This window comes from Narcine bancroftii, chromosome 3 (assembly GCF_036971445.1).
Source record: "Narcine bancroftii isolate sNarBan1 chromosome 3, sNarBan1.hap1, whole genome shotgun sequence".
NCBI classification, from domain to species: Eukaryota; Metazoa; Chordata; class Chondrichthyes; order Torpediniformes; family Narcinidae; genus Narcine; species Narcine bancroftii.
Window position 1 is genome coordinate 249,564,038 of NC_091471.1, and position 16,947 is coordinate 249,580,984.

Consider the following 16,947-nt stretch of genomic DNA (forward strand, 5'->3'; position numbering starts at 1 on the left):
TTTATTACATGACAATAGATCTAATTGCCCAGAGTGTTTCTCATTTACAGTGTCTATATGTCCTCTCAGGTGCAACAGGGGGTCGCAAATTGGTAGAAATGGCAGAGATCTGTTGTGGTCATTTGGAAAGATCCAGAGACATGGAAGTTGAGAATCAACTTGAACTTAATCTGCATAAGGCCTGAAGACATTGGAGCAGAAATAGGCTAGGCAGCCCATCGAATCTACCCCACCATTCAATTGTGAGCTGATCCATTTTTCCCACAGCCCCACTGCCCGGCCTTCTCCCCATAACTTTTATGCCTTGGCTAATCAAGAGTCTACCAATCTCTGCCTTAAATACACCCAATGATGTGACCTCCACAACCACCTGTGGCAACAAATTCACAGATTCACCACTGTCTGGCTGAAGAAATTCCTACGTGATGGCACAAGATCATATCTGTCAATGTGTGGCTGTACTACATGGTGCATGAAGAGAACCTGCGGACATCTTTAGCCTCTCCCTACTGCAAGCTGAACTTCCCACTTGATTTAAGAAAACCATTATAATTTCAGAGCCAAAGAAAGGCACTCAATGTGTCTCACTGACCTACTGCCCAGTGACTCTGACATCCATAATTATAGAGTGTAATAAAAGACTGTTCACAGCTCACATCAGTTCTAGCTTCCCAGGCAGCCTTGATTCACCACAATTTGCTGACCACCACAACAGGTCCAAGCAGATGCTATCTCCCTGATCTTGCACTCAGCCCTACCACACCTGGATCCACATTAGACTCCTAATCCCAAACAAACTAATTTCCAAATTCTGACACCTCAGTGTCAGTAACCCCCGTCTGCATATGGATCCTGGGTCCTTGACTTCCCGACTTGCAGACCACAGTCTCATCCCTCCACAACCTCCACTGCCTATCAACAACTCTGCAGTGGAGAGAGTGGAGAGCACCAAATTCCTTGGAGCTCACTTAACTAGTGACCTATCGTGGACACACAACACCTCCTCACTTGTCAGGAAGGTGCAACAGCGACTGCAAGGCGACCGGCCTCCATCACGTCAAATTCTACAGGAGCTCTATCGAGAGCATCCTGGCCAGCTGCATCACAGTGTGGTATAGTCGCTGCAGAGAAATGAATTTCAGATCAATCCACAGGACCATAAGAGTGGCAGAGAGGATCACTGGAGTCTCGATTCTCCCCATCGACGTGATTTATCAGTATCATTGTTCAAAGAGGGTGCAAAAAATCACTGAAGACCCTTTCCACCCTGGACAAAGCATCTTTCAGCTGCTCCTGTCGGGAAAGAGATACTGGAGTATCAAAGCCAGCACCACCAGGGTGAGGAACAGCTTCTTCCCACGGGCAGTGAGAATGCTGAACGACCAAAGGAACTGATCACACTGACCCGAGACTCCTATTTCAGAAACAATGTTTATTTATTTGTACATGTGAAGAACTGTCCTGTATATGTATTGTTTGTCTGTATGTGTGTTATGTCTGGTTGTGTGTTTTGTACCGAGGACCAGAGAACGCTGCTTTGTAGGCTGTACTTGTGCAATCAGATGACAATAAAGTTGACTTTACTTGACACAGTCAGTGAGGATTGGCAACCTTCCATTATAATCGAGCACCCCACAAGGCTTCATCATCAGCCCTTCAGTGTACTCCCTATATGCCCATGATTGTGTCGTTAAATTATGCTTCACTCCATTTATAGATGGGGCTAGATGACAAACAATGATGAGATGGAGTATAGGAAGGAACTAGAGAACCTGGTGGTGTGGTATGAGGACAAAAACCTCTCTGTCAATGTCAGAAAAATGCTGGAGCTTATCATTGACTCCAGGATATGTAGATGGATAACATGCCCCTGCTGGTATCAACTTTGAGATGGAGACGGGTGAAGAAGGTTCAAGTCCTTAGGAGTGAATATCACTAACAAATTGTTCCAACCACAGGATGACTTTTCATGTCCCAAATGTCTTGGAACAGATTTTAAAGATGCATCATACAAAGTATTTGTCCAGATGCATCTTATTATGTTAAAGGATCTACTCTGTCCAAGGCTGCAAGAAACTGCAAAAAGTGAGGAACTCAGCCAGTCTTGAACATCAACTTCCCCTCCATTGATTCTATCTATACTTATTGGTCTAGTATATTAAAGGACTCATCCCACCCCAGCTACACTCTCTTCCATTGGGTAGAAGATACATAAGCTTATAAATACAAGCTCCCAGATTCAAGGACAGTTTCTTTTCTGTTGTCATCAGGTCTTGAATAGACCTTTCATCAGTGAAAGATGATCTCCCTAGAATGTTTAAATATATTTTTCTCTCCATTCTGCACTGTCCTGGTAACATATTACTGCACTTTATGACTTAATGCAATACTACACCCTGTACTTAGTTTTGTTACTGAACTACCTGCTGTACTTCAGCATGGATCTACTTGCCTGGGGAGGATGGTAAACAGCATTTCACTGTCTCTTGGTCCACATGACAATGAATAATTAGAGGAAAAAATTTCAAGTGACAAAAGTTACGTTAATCTCTCCTGTTTGAGTGATCAGGAGTGGGAAGCCTAGCTGGTGAAAGAGAAAAAAAGTATCTCTCTTAAATCTTTCACCGTCTCAGAAGTTCCAAAAACAGCGTTACAGCCATTGAAAACCAGCTTCTGATAGAATTCTGTAAAAGTAGGTACAGCACTAATTTACAACATGAACGATCGAGGGACCTTCACATTTAATTGTAATTAATGTTAAAGTGGTCAATCGTTCTTGTTCGTCCTCCAATTATCTGGCTTAGAGTGCAGATAATGTGCAATACACTACAATTCAAGATGTAAAATCAATAACTCTTCCATTAAATTGTATCTGCGCTGCAGGAGCTGGTTATCCAATTATTGCAACAAACCACGTGGTAACTAAAGAGGAGAGAGATGTTTCAGATTCAGATTTAGATTTCAGATTTAATGTCAGAGTACATACATGACATCACATACAACCCTGAGATTCAGCAGGTGCAGCAGAATTACCACTAATTGGTAGAGCAAAATAAATAAAACTGTACACAGCATATAGATGCAAACAAACAGTAAACAGATAATGAATGTAAACAAACTGACTGTTCATAGATAGAATAAAAAAGAAAATCAATAAAGTGCCAAAGTAAGAGTCCTTAAATGAGTCCCTGATTGAGTTTGTCATTGAGGAGTCTGATGGTGGAGGGGGAGCAGCTGTTCCTGAACCTGGTGGTGTGAGTCTTATGATACCTACACCATTTTCCTGATGGCGGCAGCGAGAACAGAGCATGTGCTGGGTGGTGTGGGTCTTTGATGATCCCTGGTGCCCTCTTATGGCAGCGTTCCCTGTTGATGTTCTCAGTATTGGGGAGGTTTTGCCTGTGATGTCCTGAGGTGTACCCACTACCTTTGTCCCCATACCAGACTGTGATGCAGCTGGTCAGCACAATTTCCTCCACACCTCTGTAGAAATTTGCCAGAGTTTCTGGTGTCATACCAAACCTCTGCAAAGCGCTGACGTGTTTTATTCATGATACCATTGGATGTTGGATCCAGGAAAGATCCTCCAAGATAATGACTCCAAAGAACTTAAATTTGCTCACCCTCTCCACCTCTGATTCCCCAGTAATCACTGGATTTTACACCTTTGGCTTTCCTTTTCTGAAGTCAACAATGAGCTCCTTAGTTTTGGTGACATTGAATGCAACGTTGTTGTTGGGGCACCATTCAGCCAAGTTTTCAATCTCCCTCCTGTATGCTCCCCTTCCTTTATACAACCCATTACCATGGTATTGTCAGCAAATTTGTAGATGGTATTATTGTCAAACTGAGCGAGGAGAGCAGTGTCAAAGCATGCATCCTTGAGGTGTGCCTATGTTGATCATCAGTGAGGAGATTTTGTTACCAATCCATACCAACTGTGGTCTTCCAATGAGGAAGTCGAGGATCCATTTGCAGAGGAGGTGCAGAAGCTTGCTGACCAGTACTGAGGGTATGATGGTCTTGAAAGCTGAGCTGTAATTGATGAAAAATAGCCTGATTTACGTTTTGCTGTTGTCTGGGTCATCCAGGGGTGAGTGGAGAGCCAGTGAGATTGCATCTGCTGTGGAGCGATGGTGGCAGTTGGTGAGTCGCAGTAGGTCCAGATCTTTACTTCGGTAAGAGTTAATTCTGGCTATGGCCAAGAATTTCATCAGTGTAGATTTGAGTGCTACTGGGCGATAGTCACTGAGGTAGTTCACTCAGATGCCCTTTTGAAGCAGGTGGGATCCACCAACTGCAGCAATGCAAAATTGCCACACTCTAAATGGAGCCCTCAGGGTTTCCTTATCATTGGGCCACTGACAATGTGGTGCCATGGTCCCTATTATTGTCTCTGTGCATGGTGTGGCTTCGACAGTGCAGGGCTCCCTCTGCATTGCCCATTCAACCATTCAGGGCTTCCTCAGTATTGCCATTTTGTTTGCACTGAATAAATTTTAGTTGAGATTGCTGTGCTCATCTCTCTGGAGTGGATCTTGAATCTATTCGTGTCTGCCTTTGGGGTGAGAGTATGGTCCAGTTAGCTACAACTGACAATGATGAGACCTCACGTAGAGTATTATGAGCAGTTTTAGGCTCCTTGTTTAAGAAAAGATGTGCTGACATTGGAAAGGGTTCAAAGGAGTTTCATGAGAATGAATCTGGGAATGAATGAGTTGTGATGTGAAGAGCGTTTGCCTGTATTCATTGGAATTTAGGAGAATGAAGGGGAAATCTAATTGAAACAGTTTGAATGTTGAAAGGCATGGACAGAGTAGTTTTAGAAAGGTTGTTTCCTATGGAGAGAGAGTCTAGGACAAGAGGGCACAGGGTTGAAGGGCATCAATTCAAAACAGAGATGCAAAGGGATTTCTTTAGCCAGACGGTGGTAAACCTGTGGAATTTGTTGCCACAGGAGGCCAGGTCACTGGGTGCATTTAAGGCAGAGATTGATAGGTTCTTGATTAGCCAGGTCATCAAAGTTATGGGGCTGAGTGGGGAAATGGATCAGCTCATGATTAAATGATGGGGAAACTCAATGGGCTGAATAGCCTATTTTTGCTCCAACGTCTTATAGTCTTAATATGTATCACAGCCCAACTTCTGGATCTTATGTTGGGAGCCACCATTATCAACATTTTTAGTGTGATATTTTCGACATAGTGATTTATAGCTCCCTGTGTTTTTACTGCAGACTTTTGTGTTTCACCACAGCTCCCCTTTGTGCATGCATTTTACAGAAACTCCGCTTTCTGGGGCCTGCAACCAGTGGTTTTCAAGGGGAAGGAGGGAGGAGGTAGTGAGGGGGAGAAAAAGTAATGGCAGGCCTATGATGGTTGAAGTCAGCAAAATTCACTAAGGTGCAAAGGTTGCCACACAACAGACTGATACCACACATGATCGGGAACGGCAGAGAAACGTCCAAGTGTACAATCTACTCCGACATTTTAACCAATTGCTGCCACCAACTAGTTGGACATCAATAAATGGCTGTAATTTCAGACTATTTTTACCCGACCTTTGTGACTGCCACTCAATCACGATATTTTTATTTCTGATGAAAGGGACGACTTCACTCAAGGGAAAACCAATCGGCTGAAGATTTCCAGGTGTGACACAGACCTTCAGCAGAGAATAAAATTAATGAAGATCCTAAAATAAGCCACATTTCATGTTGCTTTACAGAATGACAGAATTGTTACATCATTAAGCTCATTGTGTCTATACTGTCTCTGTGTAATCCAGTCAATGCCAAATATAAGCCTTCATAGAACAGCTAACTATTTCCTTTCAAATACATATCCAGCTCATTAGAACACTCAGAACTGTAGGCCATTTGGCTCCACCATTTAATAGGGTTATGGGCTTTTGCACAAACAACATACCCCTTGTTTCCCTCAATATCAATAATACTTTCCACATTTTGTCAACAACTGAGCTTCCATGGCCTTTGTAGGCATAGAATCGCAAAGAGTTGTTATCTTTTAGGTGAAGGAAGTTCTATTTTTCTTGGTCCTGAATGGCTAAATGCTTATTTTGTGACTGAGAACCCAGATCCAGACTGCCAGCAAAGAGAGATTTCAAATACCTGTCTACCATCCATAAGAATTTTGTGCACTTCATTTAACTCACATCTCAGTAGAAGAACTTGAGTGAGAATAGACCCTGCTCCAACGGCCAACCTGATATAGCAGGAATCTTCCCTGCATCCCCTCAACTATTCTATTTTGTCTTGATGAGATAGGGAGTCCAGCCATGTACACAATATCCAACTGCAGACTCATTAGGGCCCTATATAAATGCAACAAGACATTTCTAATCTTGCTCTACAATCCACTTGCAATAAGTTAGGCGGCACAGTAGAACGTAGTGGTCAGACAGTGCCACCAACCCGGGTTCGAATCTGGTGCTATCTGTAAGGAGTTGGTACATACTCCCCATGTCTGTGTGGGTTTCCTTCGGGTGCTCCAGTTTCCTCCCACCCTTCAAAACGAACGAGGGTAGTAGGTTAATTGAGTGTAATTGGGCGGCACGGGCTCGTTAGCCAGAAGGGCCTGCTACCATGCTGTATGACTAAATGCCAACTATTATTTCTCATTCTCATGCCCTTGATGTATCTGCATTTCAATTTTCAGTAACTAACTTGAAAGGACACACATATCCCTCTAAACACCAACAATTTTCAAACTTTCAAAGACTGCTTTACCAAAGTGGATGATCATACGTTTTTCCACTTTGCAGTTCATCTGTCATGTTCTTACCCATTTACTTAATCTATTGTGAATTCCCAAACTTCTCTACAACCTTCCTACATACTCCATTCAACAAACTTGGATGTATCGCACTTGATCTTTCCAATCCAAATCACTGAATGGCTAGGACAGAATATTACCTCCTCTATCATGCCCTCAGGTTTTATGTAATAAGCTCATTTGTTTAGAAATTAGGCTTTCTGAAAGTTCAAATGCATCTCATCAACCGATTTACTCTTATCTATTCAGTGGCTTACATCAACATTGGTTGAATGGTCTCGCACTATGACTCAGTCTGAGAAGTGAAAGCCTCTAGGAGTGAAACCATCAGAGATGCTGTGATTGCAGTTAAAAACACAGAAATGATGGAGGAACTCAACTGTTCTCACAGCATCCATGGGAGGTCAAGGTATGTTACTGATGATTCGGGCCTGAGCCCTTTTTCAAAGTATAGCAAAGAACAAGAAGGCATCAGAATAAATGCTGAAGGCTGGCTGGGTGGGGGAGGAGTCCAGATCTACAGACAAAAGGTGTCAATTGGATATGGCAAGAGGAGAGGTGAGAATTGATTTTGGCTCTGTGAAAGGAGACAGGGAGGGAAAAGGGGAGAGAGAGAGAGAGACAGAGACAGAGCTGGGGGAAAGGCGACAGGGGGAAGAAGGGGGTGGGGGTGAGGTTTAACAGAAACTGGAGAACTTGATGTCAATGCCATCCAGTTGAATGGTGTTCAGATGGAAGATCCTCCAATTTGCTGGTGGTCACATCATGGGGTGACATGTAAGCAAAGGAATGGGCCGGGAAATTAAAATGGGTGGCCACTGGGAGATCTATGTTATTGCAGCGGAGAGAGACGATGTACCTTGATCTCACCAAGGACCTGGATTGAGTGGAGTCCGAGGGAGTCTCTGCATGAAGTGGAGAGTACACTCTCTTAGTGGGGGCAATTTTGTTAAATATCATTAAAACGACTAACATAAAAAAGGTTAGAGAACTGAGCCATGGAATAAAGAGAGTGAGGGGCATCAAACTACATTGTTCTTGAGATCCTCATTTAGATCCTACTAATGACATTTTTATTCCCTTAGTACACTTTTATTTGTTGAGATCGTGCAATGATGGGATGAACGCTGAGGTAACAGAGCATTGCACATCCATCCTGATTTGTTCACCTCATTACTTTTTATATTGATAGTAACACTACTTTCCTTATTCAATAGTCAGATTAATTACAGCGTGACATCTGTACTGTTCTTGCCAACAAGTAGTAGATTTTTGTTCCATCTAACAAGCAGGAATCAATCTATTTATTTGCTCTGTGATTACAGGAGTTTCTCTTTCATGTGTGAGTGAAACACGAAAGATGTCTGTCCATTGTCTCATGCACTACCAGACTGAGACCATCTGCAAATTGGAGGAACCACACCACATCTTCCAGCAGGGCACCCTCCAACTAGATGGCATTAATATCAATTTCTCTGGTTTTCCTCCACTTCTTCCCCCTTCGCCTTCCCCAGGTCTCTCTCTCTCTCTCTCTCTCTCTCTCTCTCTCTCTCTCTCTCTCTCTCTCTCTCCCCTCCTCTGTCTCTTTTCACACTAGGACCTTCTATAAAGTAAGAAAATGCGACCAGAAAGGCGGAGATTCTCTGCTCTCACATCGCAGACCTTACCTTCATAAATGCTCTGTGAGTGGCTCCAAGGCACTGACTCCGATCCCTCTTCAGGCTTGTGGCAGAGGTGGATCAGAGCGCTCCACCTTGCTTCATGAAATGAATTGCCACTGCAAGCAGCTGGCTAGGGCGGGCTGATAACATCACGATGACGCTGTCAGCGCACGGCCCAGGAGCCACTACTAGGGCTCCCTCCTGCCAGCCGGAAATGTCCTCTTCCCGTTCGCCCTTCACCTCTTGCTCCTTTGCCGAGACCGAGGAGCAGGAAGGCAGCAAGGAGCTGGAGAGAGTGGGAATGGATATGCAAGGTGAGTGGGAGTGGAAGGAATACGGCCTGAAGAGCGTGGAGGCCCAGCGGAGGCAAGGAGAGCCACTGGGGCCAGAGGGTGAAGGGACTGGGGTGTTGAGCTCCACGGCCCAGGAGGAAAGAGGGCAGATGCTGAGGAGTGGAGATGGTGAGAGGGGAGCGAAGAGTGCCGGAGGCAGAAGAGCTGGAAGAAGGATCAATGGCTGTCTTCATTACCCATAATCCCTCATGCAGGGTATCAAAGACGGCCATTGCTCGGTGTGTATGTTAGACCTCATGGTGATGGGGCAGCGCTACTGCACCAATCGCCCCATCTCCATATGCTCCGGAGGACACAATGAGGCTGCTCCATAAAAAGGTAAGTTCTAATATTTCTCCATGGACGGAGCCGGCCTCGAAGAGGAGGCCTGACATAAAAATGCCTACAGACAAAATCAATTCTCACCTCTCCCTTTACCATATCTAATTAACACCTTCTGTTGCTCTGGACTCCTCCCCCAGCCATCACTGTCTCTATTCTAAGATATCCTGTTCTTTGCTTATTCCTTGTAGAAGGGCTCAAGCCTGAAATGTCACCTCCTATAGGCGGAGCAAGACCGGCTGAATTCTTCCAGCATTTTGATGTGTTTTTCTATCTTTTGCTCTTTTTTGTGAATCCCCTGCCCATTTCACATTATTTCATTCCATCAGATAATCCATTTCTACGGATCTCAGAAACACTGTAGCAATTAAGTTACAGTCGTGATTGAACATTTGGCTAGAATAATTACGATGCCTCATTTGTGTTGCGCTCATCACGTCTCCCATTACTTGACACTACGAATTGTTGATGAAGTGCATTGATCCTTGTGTGGAGCCCAGTGATGTGAATCCCTCACTGATGCTCTGTGTAGGCAGACAACTCAAATCATCCAGGACCAAAATATAACGGAACAGACAGCACATCCTAGTATTAACCATTCGACACACAGGGAATTAATGCCAAGCATTAATTCTTCAACTGTAATGAGAATACATCCTTTACCCGGAACTGAGTGTAACTCCGCCAGCAATAAGCGTTAACCCTTCACCAGTGCTGGAAATGAACCTGCTACCAGAAATGAGAAGAACATTTCACTAAAGCCTATATATATATATATATATATATATATAGGATCGACAATGAGATAGACAACAGACTCGCCAAGGCAAATAGCGCCTTTGGAAGACTACACAAAAGAGTCTGGAAAAACAACCAACTGAAAAACCTCACAAAGATAAGCGTATACAGAGCCGTTGTCATACCCACACTCCTGTTCGGCTCCGAATCATGGGTCCTCTACCGGCACCACCTACGGCTCCTAGAACGCTTCCACCAGCGTTGTCTCCGCTCCATCCTCAACATCCATTGGAGCGCTCACACCCCTAACGTCGAGGTACTCGAGATGGCAGAGGTCGACAGCATCGAGTCCACGCTGCTGAAGATCCAGCTGCGCTGGATGGGTCACGTCTCCAGAATGGAGGACCATCGCCTTCCCAAGATCGTATTATATGGCGAGCTCTCCACTGGCCACCGTGACAGAGGTGCACCAAAGAAAAGGTACAAGGACTGCCTAAAGAAATCTCTTGGTGCCTGCCACATTGACCACCGCCAGTGGGCTGATAACGCCTCAAACCGTGCATCTTGGCGCCTCACAGTTTGGCGGGCAGCAGCCTCCTTTGAAGAAGACCGCAGAGCCCACCTCACTGACAAAAGGCAAAGGAGGAAAAACCCAACACCCAACCCCAACCAACCAATTTTCCCTTGCAACCGCTGCAATCGTGTCTGCCTGTCCCGCATCGGACTGGTCAGCCACAAACGAGCCTGCAGCTGACGTGGACTTTTTTACCCCCTCCATAAATCTTCGTCCGCGAAGCCAAGCCAAAGAGACAAAGATATATATATATATATATATATATATATATATGAATCTTTCAGAGGACCAAGTGCTTATAATTTGTCAGCCCTGAAAATTTATCCGAAATGAATGTTAACCCTTCACAAACCATCAACAGTACTGGGAATGAATTCTTTACTAGCATTGAACATGACCATTTCACAAGTACTGATCATTAACAAAGAGTTTTACTAGCCCCAACCCTCAAATATTACCAGATAATGACCATTAGCCCTGAGAATTAAATCTTTGGTAGCACCAACCTATTATCAACGTGACCAAATTTTCAGTTTATTTAAAAGCTTGATGTAAAAGTGAACCCACATGCAATAGACAGAAACGATCCCTCAAGAGTATGCTTCATTATTCACGGAGTGCCCAAAGGTCAGTGCAGGTATCCATTCAATCTCAATTCCATTTTCTAAAAATAGATCTTCCCACGTAAGATCCAGCCACTGGGAGCTTATCAGTGCCGTTGACAGAGTTACAACAGCACTGTTCAATCTGTGCCCAGCTCTATTCCAGGGACCTGGGCATTAGTCTGGGTTGACTTGCCAGGGGAACAAGGGAGTTTTACTTGCATGCCAATAATAGATTTGAAAAAGACGCAGTTTCTTCAAGCTACTCACGTTATATGGGATCCCTTGGGCAATTAAAAACATAATTGAAAACTTGTTCATGTTTCTGAGCGCAAAATGACCTAACTGCTCACATCGAACATCTTCACTCTGTCTGCTGCAATAGTGGGGATTTCCCAGTGGCCACCCATTTCAATTCCACACCTCATTCTCACACTGACGTGCCTGCCCAAACCAAGGCTACCACAAATCGGAGGATCAGCACGTAATATTCTGTCTGGGCACTCTCCAACCAGACGACATTAACATTGACTTCTCTGATTTCTGTCCCTTTCCCTATATATATATATATATATATATGAATCTTTCAGAGGACCAAGTGCTTATAATTTGTCAGCCCTGAAAATTTATCCGAAATGAATGTTAACCCTTCACAAACCATCAACAGTACTGGGAATGAATTCTTTACTAGCATTGAACATGACCATTTCACAAGTACTGATCATTAACAAAGAGTTTTACTAGCCCCAACCCTCAAATATTACCAGATAATGACCATTAACCCTGAGAATTAAATCTCAACCTATTATCAATGCTCATCAACGTGACCAAATTTTCAGTTTATTTAAAAGCTTGATGTAAAAGTGAACCCTTTCCCTTTCCCTATCCCTCTGTCCCCTTTCCTCCAGTCCCCATCCTTTCCCTCTCCATTCAGAGAGATATCCCCTCTCCCTATCCCCTCAGCTTTTGTCTCTTCTGCATTCTCACCCTTATCCATCTATTGCCTGTTAGTCTACACTCCTCTTCCTCCCACCCTTTCTTCCCTCCTCTCCTCTCCTCCATCCCCACCGCCTACTTTTTGCTCATACCTTAACAAAGGACTCAGGCCTGAAATGCTGGTCCTATCACTCTGCTTCCTATAGACCCGGCGTGACCTGTAGAGTTTTCCTAGAACTTTTGTGGAGTATGTCTCTCTTCTGCAGTGGGATTTTGCTGAATGAAGATTGCCTGCATCACTGGTCCTCATGACAACAGGTCAAATATCATTGAGTGGTTGCCTTGAACATAGAATCACCCAAGTTTCTTCCTATTTTTCATTGAACATCTTTTCAATCCAACCTGAGCATGTTTTTGAAGGGTCAATAGTGGAGGGATTGGTAAGAGTGGGGGTTGGTTCAAAGTTCAAAGTTCAAATTTAGTGGTCAGAGTACATAAATGTCATCACATACAACGCTGAGATTCTTTTCCTGTGGCAAGGCATAATTACAGGTAAGTATTAACTGTACTCAAAAAAAGAAAGTTCTGTGAACAAACTGACTGTGCAAATGCAGATGTAGGTATAAATATACAGTCATAATCAATGAGGAATATTAAGTTCCTTAAATGAGTATCTGCATGAATCTATGGTTCAAGACGCTGATAGTTGAGGGCTAGCAATTATTCCTGAACCTACCTTTTGCTTGATGGTAGAGGGAAGAACTGAGCATGTAACTCTGCAACCCTTTGCAACTGGATTCTTAACTTGTTCATCAGAAGACCAATGTACAAATTGGATACAAAGTCTCCTTCTCACTGACGATCTACACAGACGCACCTCAAGGATGTGTGTTTAACCCACTGCTCTACTTGCTATACACCCATGACCATGTATCTAGGCACAAGTCAAATGCCGTTTATAAATTTGCTGATGGCACTGTGGTCATTGGCAGAATCACAAATGGTGAGGAGGGAGATAGATCAGCTGGTTGAGTGGTGTCACAACAGCGACCTTGCACTCAACGTCAGCAAAAGCAAGGAGCTGATTGTAGATTTCAGGAAGGGAAAATCAGGAGAACATGAACCAGTCCTCATCAAGAGGTCAGCAGTGGAAAGGGTTGAAGTTCCTGGGTGTCAACATCTCTGAAGATCTGTCCTGGGGCCTCCAAGATGATGTAATCAGCGGCTATACTTTGTGATGAGATTGAGGAGATTTGAATATATCACCGAAGACTTGCAAATTTCTACAGGTGTACTGTCGAGATCATTCTGACAGGTTGCATCACTCTCTGGTATGGAAGTTTTAATGCACAGGGAAAGAAAAAAACTACAAATCGGCCAGTGCCATCACAGCCACCAGTCTTCACTCCGTCGAGGACATCCACAAGAGAGGGTGTCTTAAGAAAGCAGCCTCTATCCTCAAGGACCCCCACCACCCAGGCCCTGCCCTCTTCACTCTGCTACCACCAAGAAAAAGGTACAGGAGCCTAAAGACAAGCGCTCAGCGGCTGAAGGACAGCTTCTTCCCCGCTGCCATCAGATTTCTGGATGGAGAATGAACCACAGACACAATCTTACTTTCTCTTATTTTTGCACTAATTTATTTATTTTTAAACATAATTTATAGTAATATTCGCACTGTGACGCCAAACAATGAATTTTGAGACATGGTCATGACAATAGATTCTGGTCCTGGTTCTGTCCTGGATGGAGTGGATCGTTGATGAGGCCACACTCCAATGGCAACATTCTGAGTGGATGTTGGGGAGCATTTTGCCTGTGATATAATCTGCTGAGTTCACTACCTTTTGCAGGATTTTTTGCCTAGAGGTATTGATGCACCCATACTTAGCCATGATGCAGCCTGTCCACACACATTTGTAGAAGTTTGCCAAGGTTTCCAATGACATACAAACTCCTGAGGAAGTAGAGCTGCTTTCTTCACAATGACATTAATATTATGGGTCCAGGATAGGTCCTCCAAGATAGTGACCCTCCCCCCCCCCCACCAGGAATTTGAAGTTGATCCTCCAATAATCACTAGATCGAACACCTCTGGCTTTCCTTTCCTAAAGTCTACAATCAGCTCCTTAGTCAGTGACATGGAGTGATAGGTTGTTGTTAGTATTCCGTTCAGCCACGTCTTCAATCTCCCTTCTGCATGCTGATTCGTCAGATGATGTGGAATGGGGGGAGCGGTTAAGGGTTGGTTAGCGAGGGGTGGTGGTCAGTTCTTATAAGGCTTGCATTTCCTATTATTGCCCATCTTATAATTATGATACCTTCTTTGGCTCCATCCTAGCAAGAGATTGACTGTGTCTGCAATGTGAAAGCTCTGAATGTGCAATTTCTTTCCAATTAGTATTGCAGGAGCAGAATTTGTGGATCAAAGTGATCCTGGAGTCTGGAAAGGCAACAATGTGCTTTCTGTAGGATCTGCTTATAGCCATGAAATGATTGGAAAAATAATGGGTGGAAATGTGATGGTGACACACATAAAAAGGTTAAAAATACAAATGAGAGAGAGAGGAGGATGTAGTTATAGTCTCCCTCCATCCCCCTGTTTCAGGCAAAAAGAAATAAAAATAAAAACACAAGGCTGGAGAAACTCAGCGGGTCAATAATGTACTTACCTTGGTGAAGGGCTCAAGCCTGAAACATTGATTATGTATCTTTATCTTTGCTACATAAAGTACACTGTTTAACCTGCTGAGTATCTCCATCAATGAGCTTTTACCTTAATCTGTAGACTTTTTTGTTTTATTCAAAGCAGAGAAAGATGGGAGGTGAATTTAAAGATGCATGGAGAGCCTGTAAACTGTGGACAGATGTGGTGCGGTGAGAAAATAATGTTCAAATAGCATGAATTATTTATTAATAAGAAGCTAAAGACCTGGAGGTGCTTTCATCGATGCTAAAAGTTGATTTTTAATTTATATTGCTCCTTCAAAATGCATAAATTGTTCGACAAAAGAAAGAACAAGATCATTTAATTTGAGGATTAGATAGTTACATAGTGTGTATGAGGTGCATGTAGCTGGTACATGTGTGTGCATATGTGTTTTTCAGATATTCAGATTATAATATACATGTAATCTCCTCTCTCCTAACCATCTTGCCTGAATTCACCAAGAAAAACAACTGACAGCCCAACAGGAATTGAGCAGGTGCTTCCAAGGTCTGAAGAGAACTATTCTTGGAAATCAGGAATGGCAAATGAGAGTTGGTCGGGAATCCCAGCCAAGAGTGGTTCCTGTTTCCTGGCGGGTGTGGCAAAATACTCAGGCATGTCAAAGGTCAAATAGAAACTGTGAGGCAGTTGGAACTGAGAGGAGGTGGATCACACCAGATTGATCTGAGAAGGAGTGGATGAGACTAAATGCTTGTATGAGTGAGAGGAGCTGGATTGGATCGAGAGATCACAATGTAATGATATGTGAGACAGGTGGGTCTACGAGAGAATGAAGGGTACTAGGTGGAATGGAGATGGTCTAGAAAGGACTAGGGTAGGATGACTAACATGAACTGAAGGAGAGAGACTGGGTCACCATTGCTGGTTCATTTCACAACTAGGGGTTTCAGCTATTTGTTGAGATCACGTGCCTGGAAGCTGGCTTCTGTGAAGACAGGAACCTCATGAGGAAGTCATGATAGATCATCCATTTCTGGCTGCAAATACTCGTGAATGCTTCTAACATTTCCCTTAACACAGATGGAATTGGAAAAGGATAGGGAGAGACTGGTTGGATGAGACTGTATAGAATTGAGAGAAGCCAGCCCTGCAGCTAGGTGAGAAGGACAATTGAGAAGGCAGCCAGGAAGGTTTCCCTGTTGAAGTGGCATCTGAGTACTAATTTGTTTCCTACAGGATGTTTTCTCTTCAATGCAGAAATCAAAAGAACATTTTGCTGTGAACAATTTTCTTGTTGAGACTGATTTGTACAGGATGAGTATTAGTGAGAGAGAGATAGGTTATGGACAAAAAGCAGCCAGCACTACCATTAGGCCGACTAGGCAGCTGCCTAAGGTGCAGAGGGGTGTTGTTGAAGAGAGATTTCAACAGCTCCAGAACCTTTGCCTCATGAATGATGTGGTTCTGACTAATGTGGCATAAGCACGTGGATTCGTTTGGTAAGGTGGAGGGAGGAAGTGCTACGGCGCACATCGAATCCCACATCAGGTATCACGCCCACCGCTCAGCCTGGTCAGCCCCCCTTCCCCCTCTGCGCTAGCCCCCCCCCCCCACCTCAGCTCAGTCAGCACTCCACCCTGACCTCAGCCCAGCCTAGGGTGCAAAATAGTCTGGCACTGTCCCTGAGAACATGAGAAATAGGAGCAGGAGTCGGCCCATCCAGCTTGCTCCACCATTCAATGAGATCATGGCCGATCTGATGATAGGCTCATCTCCACTTACCTGCTTTTTCCCCATTAATTTCCCACTATGTAAAAATCTATCGACCTTATCTTAAATATATTTACTGGGGTCGCCTCCACTGCTTCAATGGGCAGAGAATTCCACAGATTCACCACCTTCTGGGAAAAGTAATTCCTCCTCATCTCCGGCCTAAATCTACCACCCTAAATCTTGAGTGTATGTCCCTGAGTTCTGGTCCCTCTTACCAATGGAAACAACCCACTGACCTCGATCTTATCTGTGCCTTTCACAATTTTATTTATTTCTATAAGGTCCCTCTCATTCTTCTAAATTCCAGCAAGTACAACCGCAGACGACTCAATCTTTCCTGGGACTGAGGCAGAGAAGATTTAAACATTTGGGATAAGGAGATGGAGTGGTGAGAGGAGGGAGATAGTTGGGGTCCGTGGGTGGTGAGGGATCTCAGATTAGCTCTCCTTGGACTTATTGTGGGATGACAGTCTGCAGCAATGCAAGAAGGTTTGGCAGCATCTTTTCTAGGGCATTCATCAATG

General features: G+C 44.0%; 1 protein-coding gene across 2 annotated transcripts in view; it reads right to left on the bottom strand.

Annotated features, from left to right (window-relative positions):
* Nucleotides 1–16,947, bottom strand: part of LOC138758512 (3',5'-cyclic-AMP phosphodiesterase 4B-like) — a 274,729-nt gene that overhangs the window by 161,795 nt on the left and 95,987 nt on the right. The window lies entirely within an intron of this gene.